Source organism: Osmerus mordax, chromosome 3, assembly GCF_038355195.1.
Source record: "Osmerus mordax isolate fOsmMor3 chromosome 3, fOsmMor3.pri, whole genome shotgun sequence".
Taxonomy (NCBI): Eukaryota; Metazoa; Chordata; class Actinopteri; order Osmeriformes; family Osmeridae; genus Osmerus; species Osmerus mordax.
The window spans coordinates 6,430,979-6,434,446 of NC_090052.1; the positions used below are offsets into that span (position 1 = coordinate 6,430,979).

A 3,468-nucleotide genomic window follows, 5' to 3' on the forward strand; every position below is an offset into this window, starting at 1 on the left:
CTTGGTTTGATGACTCGAAACCCTCTTCTGAGGATGGCTACACAATTTGGTGTCATGTGATCACTGGGCGTGGCCGCAGGAAGCAAAAATGTGTTTTGGCCATTAACTATTGATTTGTCTGCCTTTATTAACCCTTTGAGGAGTACGATCACACCTGTGTGATTTCTTCTGGGTGGGCCCTGGGGAGTACGATCACACAGGTGTGATTTCGAACGCGTCCTTAGAATGTCCAGTTTGGCTTATTACGTCACAATAGAGCCTTCAGCAGTAGCCTACGTGTATATTATAAACATAAGTCTCAATGTACTGTATATTCTGCAAAAGTATACCTTTATTATCCATATGTAAACGTTCAGACAATTTAGTTAGCTAATGTTAGCTAACAGCTAACCAAAAATAACTCACGCTTTACTCACGTCACCTAGTAAACCATAATATAATACGTTTTCCTTGACTTGGCTATCACTTTCAACACATTTTACCTATTGTATAACCAACCAGAGATCGAAATAATAGATATACATTCACAAATATGCATCTAAAACATCTGACATTCATCTGTCTTTCGTCTCGTATTTACTTGCGGCCATCTTAGATTCTTTTGTGTTCCGGCAACAAAGATGAACTTCGATGATGTACCACTTTACCCTGTACACCTCATTATTTTCTCGTGAGAAGAGTAGGTTATCTCGTTGACCCTTTGACACCCACAATGCATTGAGTACTGATCAAAACAAAAAACATGGCAGCCTATATTATCGGTAATAGCCAAGTTAGCTTGTCGACAGCTACAAACGATCCTATACCATATCCGATCACTGTGGATTCACTTATATGAATATTTCAAATTCGGAACAGTAATGACAGTAAAGTTATACCCCTAATTCGCAACAACCTATAAAAAACCCACACAAACACGTTTCTTAATTTTTACCACAGCATCCTTGAATTCGTTTCAGGTACATGTCCAGGAAAGGGTACAATCACGTCACTCACGTTACATATCAATGAATATCATTAGCACAAACATTGAGCCATAAAACATATCACAACTCAAGCATGTTTGAGTTGTGTGATTTACTGGCTATATTTAGGACCTTTACACAGGATCCACTATGGACATCCAGGATCATGATGGGCTTGGCATATCTGGGTCTGTTGTCTTGACATGTCAACTGGCATTTATTCATACACTTACATTACACAATGAAACAAAACAACATTCTTCCAGGACATTGACATAACCTAAACAACTACAACAACTAAGTAGAATTAGATAAATAAAATTGGTCCAACAAGACAAGATTAAATTTGTGACAAATTCCCCAAGACACAAAGAGGATGGGATACTTCAAGTTCAAGTGTTTTATTGTCAGGTGCACAGAACACCACAAGGTCAGACTGGGCACTGAAATTGGGCACTGAAGACAAGACAACGCAAGACAACCTGGCATAACATATAAGTACACAGAACATAGATTACATCTATGATAAGCTAAAATATAGGGAACCTCCTAAATATACAGATAATATACAATATGTGAATGTAAACATAATATACTAATACCATATGTGAACATTAGTTATTGAGGTAGCATCCATATGCAAAAATATTGATGATGTACAGGTGCGTGTGGGGTGCATGGGTTTGTCCACAATGCGTGTGGCTTTGCGGATGCACCGTTAGGTATGTTTGTGAGGGAGGGAAGAGAGACCCCGACTATCTTCTCGGCTGTCCTCACTATCCTCTGCAGAGTTGCGGTTCAAAGTGGTGCAGTTCCCAAACCAGGCCGTGATGCAGCTCCTCGGGATGCTCTCTATAGTCCCTCTATGCAATGTGGTGAAGATGTGGGATGGGAGATGGGCTTTTAGCCACTGCTGGTACACCAAGGAATTAGGTGCTCAACGGTTTAGTTGATGTTCAGCAGGGATGGGTTGCTTTTTGCCTTGTACCTTACTTGTTCTGCACACCTGAGAGATGGCAATGTAGTACTATACATGGACAATTTGTACAGCAGTGCAACCCTCTTTCAACATTTTCTGTCTCTTGGAACGGGGCCTGTGTGGGCCAACATTCACATTCACCTGTAAAATTAGAAAGGGAGATGTTCAATATATAGAAAACGGTCAACAGCAGGCAGTCAAGTGGTATGACAAGAGGTGTGTTCATAACCCTATGAAACATTACAGTCATACATTACTGTCTTGTCATTTCAATAAGTTGTTATTTTGAATAAGCATAAAGTCTGGTTTATTCTATGTCTTCCATCAAGTAGCTCTAGCCTAGATTTTCCAAACAAATTACACTTGCCTCATTTTTGCAATACTTGAACTGTGGCCTGACAATAAATGAGGAATAATAAATGTTCCAACAACACGGAAATGAATGGCAGTAGATGGTAGCAATAGATCACAAAACCTAGCCATCAATTTAGAATGGATGTCTGCATTATTGTGTTTGCTCTAATTAGACTAAACATAGCAAGTTACGAGCTAGCTAGCAAAAACATCAGATCGTGGAAAACAACAAGTCATGCTTTCATCTCAATATCATGCCACAGGTATGTGTATGTAATTTGTGGTTATAAATAATCTACTCACCAGAAAGGTTTTCCCAGAAAAGTAGAAGCCAACCAAAAAGGTTTGAAGGTATCCAAGCTGCATGAGCTTGCTTGATCGCCTTTCGTCAAGGGGTCTGGGAGTCATTCTCCAGTCTCGCCTATGGCTCACATGGTTGACAATCAGCAGTTGTTGCTAATTTACTAGGCTATGTTACGTTGTTTGTGTGGTCGGATTATAATGAGTACAAAATAATGCAGGTGCATCCAGTCAAACTAATGTGCTATGATTGTAATGCATCTTTAATTTTTGTTTTGCTGGTTTCCAGTAACTTATTTTGAGAACACGGTCTGGTTGCCAACTCCGTAGGTTTACGAGATGGAAGAGAGAACACAACGATGTATAGCAATCAAGTTAGACTGACTGGGTGTATCTGAATTATGTTGTATTCGTTATAATCCGACCACACAAACAACGTAACATAGCCTAGGAAATTAGCAACAGCTAACTTGTTGATTGACACTTTACTACACTACGAGCTAGCTAGTTTGGCAAACACATCACCTTGTGAAATACAACAGTTGCTTTCATCTCAGTATCGTGCAAAATATATGGGTGGTATAATTAGAATTATACAAGTACTTCTGGCATCAGAATCATAGCCAAAACTTTGAAGGTCTCGCCAATCCCCTGAAGCGGAAGAAATACGTCACGAGAAGGTCGGATAAACAAAATAACCAATGTAGTCGTCACTAATACGGGGTGCAAACTAGGTCACTTTCAAATGCGAATCGAGAAATGGTAAAATTGTATAGAAATTCGATTTTAATGCGTCATAATCAATTTCTGGAACGTTGAGACTCACGCGCAAAAAGAACTCACTCTGGGGGGACAGTCGAGAAATTTAGA

General features: G+C 39.5%; 1 long non-coding RNA gene across 2 annotated transcripts; it reads right to left on the bottom strand.

The window, feature by feature from the left end:
- Positions 1–1,350: 1,350 nt before the first annotated feature.
- Positions 1,351–3,226, bottom strand: LOC136941043 (uncharacterized). 2 transcript variants are annotated; one of them, XR_010876435.1, is made up of 3 exons: positions 3,124–3,226; positions 2,602–2,719; positions 1,351–2,085 (listed from the first exon to the last, which is right to left on the bottom strand). It is a non-coding gene; the product is annotated as an uncharacterized lncRNA (long non-coding RNA). The 2 variants fall into 2 exon arrangements; XR_010876434.1 differs by having other exon boundaries at positions 2,602–3,226.
- Between the last annotated feature and the right edge of the window lie 242 nt (positions 3,227–3,468).